General features: G+C 42.6%; 1 long non-coding RNA gene across 1 annotated transcript; it reads right to left on the reverse strand.

Annotated features, from left to right (window-relative positions):
- Positions 1 to 6,220: 6,220 nt before the first annotated feature.
- Positions 6,221 to 11,960, reverse strand: LOC306937687. The gene is made up of 3 exons (XR_013791636.1): positions 11,833 to 11,960; positions 9,713 to 9,827; positions 6,221 to 6,322 (listed from the first exon to the last, which is right to left on the reverse strand). It is a non-coding gene; the product is annotated as an uncharacterized lncRNA (long non-coding RNA).
- Between the last annotated feature and the right edge of the window lie 284 nt (positions 11,961 to 12,244).

Below are 12,244 nucleotides of genomic sequence, written 5' to 3' on the forward strand. Positions count from 1 at the left end.
CTGCATGTTTTTTGTGAGGGTATACCTACCCTAGGGGACACGGGGAGAACATGCAAACTCCACACAGAAAGGCCCTTTCACCAACCCCGCCTCGGGTATGGGCACTGATGACGCGGAGGAGGGAACACGCCCACCACAGCGTCCCCAGCAGGAATCGAACCCAGGACCTTCTAGCTGTGAGGCGACAGCACTATGCATCATGTATTGTTAACCCAGGGGTCGGCAACCCAAGTTGTTGAAAGAGCCATTTTCTACCAAAAATAAATTCTAAATCTATCTGGAGCCGCAAAGAAAATGTACGCATTATAACACGGCTTGCCAAGCTTTATTATCTCCCGGGTTGCAACGAAACTAGCAGAATTTAGCATGCTTTCCCTGGAAATGTCTTTCAACGTTACTTTTTTTGTTGTTTGATAGCTTCTCACTGCAGATTAAACATACAGGCAGCCAATCTGCATTGTGTTTTTCGTCGGCTATCTTTCTTTTTCTACAGGGTAAACATTATACATTTCCATCGATTTTTTGTAATGCTACAGGGAGCCACTAGGGGTGTGCTCTAGAGCCGCCTGTTGCAGACCCCTGTGTTAACCATATACCAATGTGCAAGCTTTGACAATCACTGTCTATGCTTGCTTACACATCTAGTACATCTTAACACACCCATTAGGCCTGCACTGCAGTACTAGCTGCAGCCGTGTTCTGTTCTTGGGTGGTTCTTTTCCGTTTACTAGACTGCCATGTTTTTGAGTGGTGCTACCACTCCCTTACGGAGTTATGTGGGTGCCTGGCTGGCTGGGTATGAGTACCCAGAACAGCATGGTTGTTTTTCACCACCTGTGCGCAACCTAACACACACACAAACACACTCGCACATATTAACTGTATATATGATGATTTTGGGTGTGCCAGTACAGTACAGTGACAGTACAGTACAGTAGGCTACAGTACAGTAGAGGGTACAGTAGAGGGACCGGCACACGGTAACTCTGTCATTTCTCAACCGTTTCAGACGCAGGGTGGCACGCTGGCCCGGCCCGCCCCCCTGGGCGCGTTCCTGGGGGTCTGGATAATATATGTTTTATGTGATATTTATTTTTACGGAAAAAAAAATCAATTAATTAATCGATTAATAATCGGGAGAGCTGTCAATTAATCGATTTGGCTGATGGTCAGTTGCTGGCATCCCTAGACCAGACAGCACTGCATCTCACTCACCAGGTTGGAATTGGTTCTTATATTCAATACTTTGGTGATGCAAACCTCCTCGACGTCCCCAAAACCAAACTCTGTACGTGGGGTGACAGAGCTTTTGCATTTGCTGCCCCAACCCTGTGGAATGCCCTCCCTAAGGCACTCAGAGATGCTCCCACACTCCAAACTTTCAAAACCGCCCTCAAGACCCACCTCTTCAATATTGCCTTCCCTAGCTAACCCTTTTCACTGTCTTTTAATGTTCTTTAGCTTTTAGTGTTTTTTTTTTAATTTATTTTTTCTAATAAAGTTGTTTTTATTTTGTTGTTACCTCTGTAAAGCCCCCCCATGTAAAGCGTCTTTGGGTACTCAGAAAAACGCTATATAAGTTTGAGATATTATTATTATTATTATTATTGTTCTCCACAGGTGAAGCAGCAATATTATGACACATTTGATCCATGCCAGATACTGCGAAGGTCTGCGAAGGATTAGACTGGGGATTACAGCCATCATCACAGGCCACAGCTAAAATGAACATGTGCACAAACATACTACTAGGTCAGGTGACTCACAGTAGACACGCCATTCTATTTGTGGAGCACATGTTCTCCTGTCTACCACATGGTGGCAGTATATTAATTAGTACACAGCTGAACAGTGACACGGGGAGGTATTAGTATAGGCTACTTTTACTTCTACACAACACCACTACATCTTAGAGGGAAATATAGTACTTTTTACTACTAAAACACACTACCACTTCAGCCGCACTATTTATTGTTACACTTTGATTGCCCTTTCTTGCACTCTTTGCTGTGTTTGCTGTGGTTTTGTTGTTTTGAATGTTATGCTGTCTATGCTGCTGCTTTGTCTTTAAGGAAGCCAAACAAAAACGTTTACTCTTATGTACCTGTACACAATAAGATGGAACAATAAAGTACAACCTTGACCCTTGCTATATATATATATATATATATATATATATATATATATATATCGGCCATTTGGAAATAGCAGATCTGCATGTTCACAATGTGACACATTGTGAACTTGTAGATTTGCCATTTGCAAGATTTTTGTATACATTTTGAACTTGTGTAATAATGGGACAAATTCTGCACAATGAGTACTTTTACTTTTGGTGCTTTAGCTATGTTTTTGTTGCCAATACTTTCTTACTTTTACTCAAGCACATTTTCAATCCGGGACTTGTATTTGTACAAGAGTAGGCTGTAATCTACATTGCAGTGTATGTCAGTCGTTTTCATGTCAAGGACTCCCAAAAATAGAATGCATTTGGCCACCGACCCGTATCTGAAAAGATGTTGTTCCAGGGACCTCCCCCAGAAGCAAAGATTTGAGTTAAAAACATTCACTATGAAAGAATATATATATTCAAAGATTTGCGCCACATTTTCACGATTTAAAAAAAAATAGCAGACCTACAAGCTCGTAGAGCAGCTTGTAGATCTGCTATTTTTCAATAGCTAAAGTATAACAGTATAACATAATGCTTAAAACACCAAAAGGGGTTCCCGCCCGAAATGGGTTAAGTAAAACGTTTGAGTTTGAGTACTTTTCTTCCATCAATCATTACTGTTGTCCACCCTGGGAGGATAACAGATAGATTTGTAAATAAAAGTTGGAGAATGCAAACCATAAACACACTCAATAACCATATAGATACAGCAGACAGTGCACAATTCTCTTTATAAAAGTATATTTATTTATTCATTCATTTATCACTATGGATAAAGCAATGCGAGATTCTCATTACAAAAATTATAGTTCTGTCTCTTTGCACACTTGAAATTTGCTCTTTTCTTTTTAAACAATATATATAAATAAATATATATACTCTATCTGCTTCATAATTGCATATTTTCCACTTCCAAATATAGCGACTAAAACAATACATGTGTATGGTACCGTCAGTGAGTTCAAGTTTGCCCTTTTGTGTGTACCGATACTGACATTGTTTTATATGCATAACTTAAATGTAATGATTCAAAATCAGGCGGAAATTCTTTTTTATAAATGACTGCCCTATTTTTATTGTCGCATGACGGTCACGGGTACACGCCGGCATTCCGAAGCCCATTATTCCAACGGATCGCCATTCCGACTCGCCACATTTACGAACCCTGTCCCTAACCCGATCTCGGACCCCAACCAAGGACTATTAACCCATTTAGGCCTGCATGACGTCGAAATTTAAAAAAATGTCTTCTAAATTCTGATATGTTTCTGTCAGAGGTGCTCAATATTTCATGTCAAGGATCCCAAAAATTATATGTAATTGGCCACCGACCTCCATCTGAAAATATGTTATTCCAGGGACCCCCCAGAAGCAAAGATTTGAGTTAAAAACGTTTGCTCTGAAAGAATATATATTCAAAGATTTGAGGCATTTTCACGACTTTTCAAAAATAGCAGACCTACAAGCTCGTAGCGCGGCACTCGGTGCCGCGCTATGAGCTTGTAGATCTGCTATTTTTCAATAGCTAAAGCATAACATAATGCTTAAAACACCAAAAGGGGTTCCCGCCCAAAATGGATTAAAGGAGGACAGGAAGCGAAGACCGTACGGTGGACTCCATGTTGCTCCCTGGAAGGAAAGAAGACCGTACGGTGGACTCCATGTTGCTCCCTGGAAGGAAAGAAGACCGTACGGTGGACTCCATGTTGCTCCCTGGAAGGAAAGAAGACCGTACGGTGGACTCCATGTTGCTCCCTGGAAGGAAAGAAGACCGTACGGTGGACTCCATGTTGCTCCCTGGAAGGAAAGAAGACCGTACGGTGGACTCCATGTTGCTCCCTGGAAGGAAAGAAGACCGTACGGTGGACTCCATGTTGCTCCCTGGAAGGAAAGAAGACCGTACGGTGGACTCCATGTTGCTCCCTGGAAGGAAAGAAGACCGTACGGTGGACTCCATGTTGCTCCCTGGAAGGAAAGAAGACCGTACGGTGGACTCCATGTTGCTCCCTGGAAGGAAAGAAGACCGTACGGTGGACTCCATGTTGCTCCCTGGAAGGAAAGAAGACCGTACGGTGGACTCCATGTTGCTCCCTGGAAGGAAAGAAGACCGTACGGTGGACTCCATGTTGCTCCCTGGAAGGAAAGAAACATGAGCAGTTGAGACCAACATTACTGTCTGTGTGATGATGATCCATGCTGGGTCTTACTTATCCACTTGCTGTTAAAACGTTAATATAAAAAAGGTAAAATACAATGACGTGACATGATATACAAGCATCTCTCCTTTCAGTGGCATCACGCCATCTGCTGGGGCCATTTAATTTGTGCCATATCTATGATTTGTCATGTACAACTTCCTGGTCTCAACTTGCGCATGTTTCTTTCTTTCCAGGGAGCAACATGGAGTCCACCGTACAGCTTCCCGTCTTCTTTAACCCATTTTGGGGCGGGAACCCCTTTTGGTGTTTTAAACATTATGTTATAATTTAGCTATTGAAAAATAGCAGATCTACAAGCTCATAGCGCGCCACCGAGTGGCGCGCTACGAGCTTGTAGGTCTGCTATTTTTGAAAAATCGTGAAAATATTTATTTCAGAAAACTGGAGGATTTAGAAGATTTTTTTTAAATGTTGAGGTCAGGCCTAAATGGGTTAAATAGTCCTTGACGCTAACCCGGGAAAGCCAACGTAGTCTGAATGGCGGTGCGTCGGAATGCCCGCTCCGTCCCCGTCGTATGGCAGTGTCACACGACAACAAGTCGTGAAAATAGCTGATCTACAAGCTCACAAAAAAAGTTTCACTGACAAAAACAAAATAAAGACTAAGCTAGGATGACACAAAAACAATGAAAATATCATAGAGATCCAGTAGAGACAAGTCATTCCACATTTCATTCAAAATGCAAAAGCACACAAGCCGAGGTTACTTTAGGTAGGTAAAGATGGTGTGTTTATGCTAAACCTGAAATATTATTGCAAGCTAAAGAAACCGCTGACCTGACATGGACTGGACTGGTTAGAGAAGTGAATGATGAATGACTTGCTTATCTTATAGTTTGTAAATTAAAAGATTGATTGATATGCTGAATGAGTGTAAATGTTCCACCGTTCTCAAATTGAAACGCATATTAAAACAAGTGAAATTCACGTTTGCAAAGAATGCACGTTTGAGAATAATCCGTCGACTTAAATCAACTGTAAATTTAGTCGCCCACAAATTATTCGGTCTACTAAAACCAAAACATTTCAGATGACTAAAATATGACTTAAAACTAAACTGCATTTTATTCAAAAGACTATGACTAAAACTGACAAAATTAGGCACTGTAACCAATGAAACTAAAACGCTTTTAGACATCGTTATACAGCCCAATTCCTCTCTTTTCATGTCGAATGTCTGTATCAGCTTTAGCCGTTTTCTATTTGCATCCGTTTAAATTGTGATTAGTTTCCCTTGGTTTTGTTTCAAAGTGTAATTTCTCTGTGCAGCACTTTGTGACTTCCGTTTGAGAAAGGCGCTATATAAATAAAAGATTCTATCATAAAGTTATTACACAAGGTTTCCGCCCGAAAGCCAAGACAATTATGTGATAGACTGATCCTGTTTAAATTAAATTATGCTAACCGATTAGCTGTGCGTGTCTGTGTGTGTGAGTGGTCTGTCGCTGCAGCCCAGAGTCTGTGGCCTTGTGGTTAGAGTGTCCGCCCTGAAACTGGGAGGTCGGAGGTTCGATCCCCGGCCGGGGTCATACCAAAGACTGTAAAAATGGGACCCAATGCCTCCCTGCTTGACACTCAGCATCAAAGGGTTGGATTGGGGGGTCAAATCAACTAATCAAATGTTTCCAGAGCACGGCACGGCTGCGGCTCACCGCTCCAAGAGATTGGATCGAATGCGGAGCAGAACAAATTTCACTGCGGTAACGTGTGTGACAAATCGTACGACTTTGACTTTGTGTGCGCGAGAGTGTTCTGTCTCTGCGGTGCCAGAGGGGTCCACGGTCCATCAGAGTCCTGGGCGTCCCAGCGAGGGGCTTTGTCCCAAAACCCATCATCCACTGTCCCCGACACTGAGCAGAACACACATCAGCTCCGTCCATCCATCCATCCTGGACCTCCATCAGCTCACCTTACTGTCCATCCACCTTGTCTGTGAACAACAGGAGAGGATAAACACACATCATTCACCTCACCTTACTGTCCATCCACCTTGTCTGTGAACGACAGGAGAGGATAAACACACATCATTCACCTCACCTTACTGTCCATCCACCTTGTCTGTGAACAACAGGAGAGGATAAACACACATCATTCACCTCACCTTACTGTCCATCCACCTTGTCTGTGAACAACAGGAGAGGATAAACACACAGCATTCAGCTCACCTTACTGTCCATCCACCTTGTCTGTGAACAACAGGAGAGGATAAACACACAGCATTCAGCTCACCTTACTGTCCATCCACCTTGTCTGTGAACAACAGCACCAGAACAACCATGGATGTAGTTGGAGCAGAGGACCAAATTACGTTGTTAGGAAAATTCTGTAGTATCATGTGGTGATATGGAACTGCTATATTAACCCATTTTGACCTGAGATCAGATTCTAAAAATGTCTTCTACATCCTGACAGTCTTTCTGAAAAAGCTATGTTCTGTCAGTGGTTCTTCGATTTTTCAAAAATAGCAGACCTACAAGCTCGTAGCGCGCCACTCGGTGGCGCGCTACGAGCTTGTAGATCTGCTATTTTTCAATAGCCAAAGCACAACATAATGCTAACACCAAAATGGGTTAAGAATGATGAAACATGTCCAACATGTACAACGTGTTCCCTCCTCCACGTCATCAGTGCCCATACCCGAGGCGGGGTTGGCGAAAGGGCCTTTCTGTGTGGAGTTTGCATGTTCCCCCCGTGTCCCCTAGGGTAGGTACCCTCACATGTTCTCCCCGTGTCCCCTAGGGTAGGTACTAGTGATGCACCGAATATTCGGCCGCAGAAAATATTCGGCAGAAAATGGCTAAAAATGCATTTTCGGCCTATTCAGTTTCGGCCCGAATAGGCAGAAAATATATCACCGAATAGTGTATGCAATTAATGCATTCAAAAGAGCTGAATAAATGTTTTATGGACCCATAATAGTGATTATTATTTAAGTTAAAGTTTTGCCATAACCATTACTTTTGTCATAAATCAGGTAGCTTTAAGGTACGGCCATGACAGCAATGGTAGGAAAAAAGATATAGAATATTAATCATATTCGGATATTCTGTATTCGGTTTTCGGCCAAGAATTTCCCTTTCGGTGCATCCCTAGTAGGTACCCTCACAAAAAACATGCAGTAACCCCTGGCCAGCCGGGGAGCCTGATGGAGGGGAAAGGAAGTGGTTGGAATAACGTGTTCCTTCCACGCGCTACGTCCAACCAGGGAAACTCCCCCCTGTCAGGTGTAAAAGGAGCAACTTGGACACTCAGGCATGAGTTCAAGTCCGTTGCTCTCCCCAGGTTGGCGGAGGGTGTGTAGAGCCCAGGATCACATTAGATAATTGACACAGGGGTGAAATGGGTTACAAAATCGTGGGATAAAAATTAAGAAAAAGAAGAAACTGGAAGGGTCACAGTGACCAGCTACTGGTCACTAAAGGTTTTAAGATGAGGAGACCGGAGATGTTAGGGACATCAGGATATATTAGGATATCGGATATGAGGAAGGAAGAATGGATGCAGGATGCTCAGAAGTTTAAAAACACTTCTTATTGGTAGATAAGAATAGATTTAATTCTGTCTGCCTGGATAAGGAAAGAAAGAGGCTATATATAAGCAGCCTGGATGCTCTCACTTGCTTAGATTAGACGGAACAGAATACTCGTGTTTGTTGTAAAAACCCACCAAAATGTCCCTCCCCCTTTCCTTTTCTTACCCAGTAGGACTCCAGCAGTTAACCATTAACCCCATTTTGGGCACGTCGTTAAATAGCAGTGCTACAAGCTCAACACTGCATCACAATGTGACACATTGAGAGCTTGTAGATCGGCTATTTATCCACATTCCCTCTGTTTCCCCCACAGTATTATCAACATTTCTGCCATAATTATCACATGCACAAAACAACATGGATGCCAGGCAGTGTTGTTTTCAGTCGACTAAAACTAAGACGAAAGATGTTCGTCGACTACCTTTTTTCACTGACGAAATGTCAATTTGAATGACTTTTTAAAAGTCTCTGTGACACATCTAGGGGCCGCAATCTGCATCCTAGAAGCTTTGTCATTGGTCGATTTGCCTGTCTACTTCCTGATTGGTTAGTCATTTCGACCGGGTTTTTTCCCACCAATGACAACGCTTCCAAGAACATATTTGAATGCAGATTGCGGCCCCTAGATGTGTCACAGAGACAGAAAAGAATGTTTGGGAGCGTTGTACTCATTGATGGCTAGCTGTCTGAATCCCCCCCCCCCCCCCCCCCCCCCCCAAAAAAAAAGAAAAAAAAGTTCATTACATTTTTGAGAAATATTGCTTATAGCAGCATTAAAGCTAAAATAGAATCTCACGACTGACGTTGGTACTGTTACTGTATAGCCAACTCCTAATGTGTGATTTGTGAATCCATGTGAAAGGAGCCTCCACTCCTACAAAAATCATCTTTTAGTAACAGTTCCTGCTGTTAGCCAATTAACTAATTAGCCAATTTGGTGAATAATTCACAGATTGAGGGTTTAAACCTGTAGCACTACAATAAACAGTGGCAGGTGCCCCTGGCCTGGACTAATAAAATGGCATGGAAGATGTGTCTGGACATATATATTGCTAGTTTTACGACTTCAAATGCCCTAATCTTAAAAGAACCAAAAATAGCTTATCTACAAGCTCTCAATGCGTCATTGAGCTCTTATAGGCTATTTTTGCTGTGCAACATGCTTCCATAGAAGTACATGCTGGCTTCTATGGAATCCAAATGACGGAGAACAGTCCTGGCGACTGAGAACTTGCATCCATGTAGATAGTAAAAGGAGGAGTAGATGGTAAAAGGAGTCTGCTGGCTATATACTGTAAATGCACTCCTACACCAGCATGCCTATTAGAGCATTTAGACCTGAGGACGATTCTACAAAATGTCTTCTAAATCCTGTTCTAAAAGAAACCTACGTTTCTGTGTCAGTGGTGCTCAACAATTTCATGTCAAGGACCCCCAGAATTATCTGTATTTGGCTGCAGACCCCCATCTGAAAATATGTAGTTCCAGGGACCTCCCAGAAGCAAGGATTTGAGTTAAAAATGTTCGCTCTGAAAGAATACATATTCATTCTTGCACCACATTTTCACGATTTTTCAAAAGTAGCAGACCTACAAGCTCGTAGCGCAGCACTCGGTGCCGCGCTACGAGCTTGTAGATCTGCTATTTTTTCGATAGCTAAAGTATAACATAATGCTTGAAACACCAAAAGGGGTTCCCGCCCAAAATGGGTTAGAGCATGAGCCTAGATATAGTGACATTTCTTTCACATAACCACCATCTCCACAGAAGCAGACCGACCGCTTGTACCTTTAGGGACGAACTTCAGTGAGCTGCTGAAGATTCAGAAGCGTGACTGTCCTCTGCCCGGGCCGTCGTTCACAAACTCGTGGCCCAGTCCATTGCCACACTTCCCACAAAGCACCTGGAGAGACATGAATGAATGAATGAATGAATTTATTTGTATAGCACCTTTCCAAACATATAGTTACAAAGTGCTTTACAGACAGGTTATAAAACAGGACACATGACACCAATGTAAGGACGTATGTGTTTGCATCACAGTGACAAAATATTACTCGTCATGTGACCACCGCGCTCTGACTTGACCCATTTAGGCCTGCATGACGTCGAAATTAAAAAAATGTCTTCAAAATCCTGACAGTCTTCTGAAAACCCTTATGTTTCTGTATCAGTGGTGCTCAATATTTCATGTCAAGGACCCCCAAAAATGTAATATGCCCCCCCCCCCCCCCCCCCCCCCCCCATCTGAAAATATGTTGTTCCAGGGACCTCCCCAGAAGCAAAGATTTGAGTTAAAAATGTTCACTCTGTAATAATATATGTTCAAAGATTTGAGGCACATTTTTCAAAATGTTTCAAAAATTGCAGACCGGCACTCGGTGCCGCGCTATGAGCTTGTAGATCTGCTATTTTGCAATAGCTAAAGTATAACATAATGCTTTAAAACACCAAAAGGGATTCCCGCCCAAAATGGGTTAAGGTGCGTTACCCGTTCAAATCATATCATATAAATAACGGTAATGGGTTGCACACACACCAAGACTGCATTTCAATAATGTATTCTTGCATGTTGGACAGGAGACAAACGTTTCGGCTATCCAGCCTTCATCAGTGTCTGATGAAGTAGTAGTAGTAATAGTAGTAGTACAGTAGTAGAAATGAGATACAACACCATCGCTTAGACAAGAATTAAACATGGTGGAAAAGGTTAGGAGACACGACGAGAGTTGAAAAAAGAAAGATAACGCGGAGCCAAACCGAAGAGCTACAACATGTCAGCTCCAGGAGTGAGCGCTGCTGACAATATGCCAGGTTTCCACCGAGGACAAAGAAGGAACCCTGACAGTAAAGGCTTTGTTCAAACCACGTGAGACAAAGCTGCACGTTTGTTTCTCAAAACCGATCGTTAAGACTGAGGTGACTGTCCACACCAGTGTTGTTTTCATCGACTAATACTATGACGAAAAAATGTTCGTCGACTACCTTTTTTCACTGACAAAAACTAAGCCATATGATGACTAAAACTATGGCTAAATATACTGATTTTGTCAACAAATAAAAACTAGACTAAAATTTGAGGAAGGGACTAGTGGACAAGAGATCCAGTATAAGTCATTTTACACTTGGTTGCATGCTGAAAATAGACGATCTACAAGCCCACAACGCGACAGCAAGTCATTACGACGGCATCAAGGCCCGCCAAAATACATTTTGTTCGACGAAAATCAACTGTAGATTTAGTCGACTAAAATCTTATGACATTTAGTCGACTAAAACTAGACTAACAGTAAAACATTCCAGGTGACTAAAATGTGACTAAAACTATTCAAGAGACTGTGACTAAAACCAAAAACAACACTGCAAGGACCCCCCCCCCCCCCCCCCAAAAAAAGTATTTGGCCGCAGACTGAAATCTGACAAAAATCGTATAAACCCCACCCCCCCAAAAAAACAGACGCACAAGCTCGCTGTGAGTGTGAGCTTGTAGATCTGATATTTTTTGAAGAGCCCAACAAATAAATGGATACAGTGGTTTTGAAACGATTGTGATGCTGTATATAACTAATCTAATGTAATGCATGAATTAATTAATTGGACGGCTGAATGAATGAGGGTATGGATAAATAGTAAATGGTGAGTTGGTGACATATAGCGCGTTTCTCCAAGGCGCTTTAGATAGATTGCATTACAGTCACCTATTCACACACCAAAGGCGGAGGAAACCATGCAAGGCACCAACCTGCTCATCGGGAGCAATTAGGGGTTCAGAGTCTTGCTCAAGGACACTTCGACACTAACTCTGGGGGAGCCCACAGGGATCGAACTGGGAACACTCACTGTTCCCATCTGGCTGTTGTACCGGAAAGTGTGTGATGTGATGTGTGAGAGTGTGATGATGAAGTCACCTTATAAGCACCCGGTCTCTCCTGGTGTTTGGAGACACTGTCCTCGAGGATGGTCTCTGTGAAGGCCGGCCACGGGGACGAGTGATCATACTTGGACCTGCTGGAGAACAGCTGGTGCTCACATTTCACACACACATACATGCCTGCAGAGAGAGAGAGAGAGAGAGAGAGAGAGAGAGAGAGAGAGAGAGAGAGAGAGAGAGCATTGATTGATTGATTGATTGATTGATTGATTGATTGATTGATTGACAGTACTACAGAGCAGTGATGTAAATAGGTTTCCAATGTAATGAGTCCCGTGATGCAGGGATGGTCTTTTAGAAATGAGTCCCAGAGACATTTTATGAGTCCCCACTTTAACGACGTTAGGAGTCATATTTTGCCAGTTTTTCAAATTGCAGCATTTAACTCC

The sequence above is a fragment of the Electrona antarctica genome (assembly GCF_951216825.1).
Source record: "Electrona antarctica genome assembly, chromosome: 14".
In the NCBI taxonomy this organism is placed as follows: domain Eukaryota; kingdom Metazoa; phylum Chordata; class Actinopteri; order Myctophiformes; family Myctophidae; genus Electrona; species Electrona antarctica.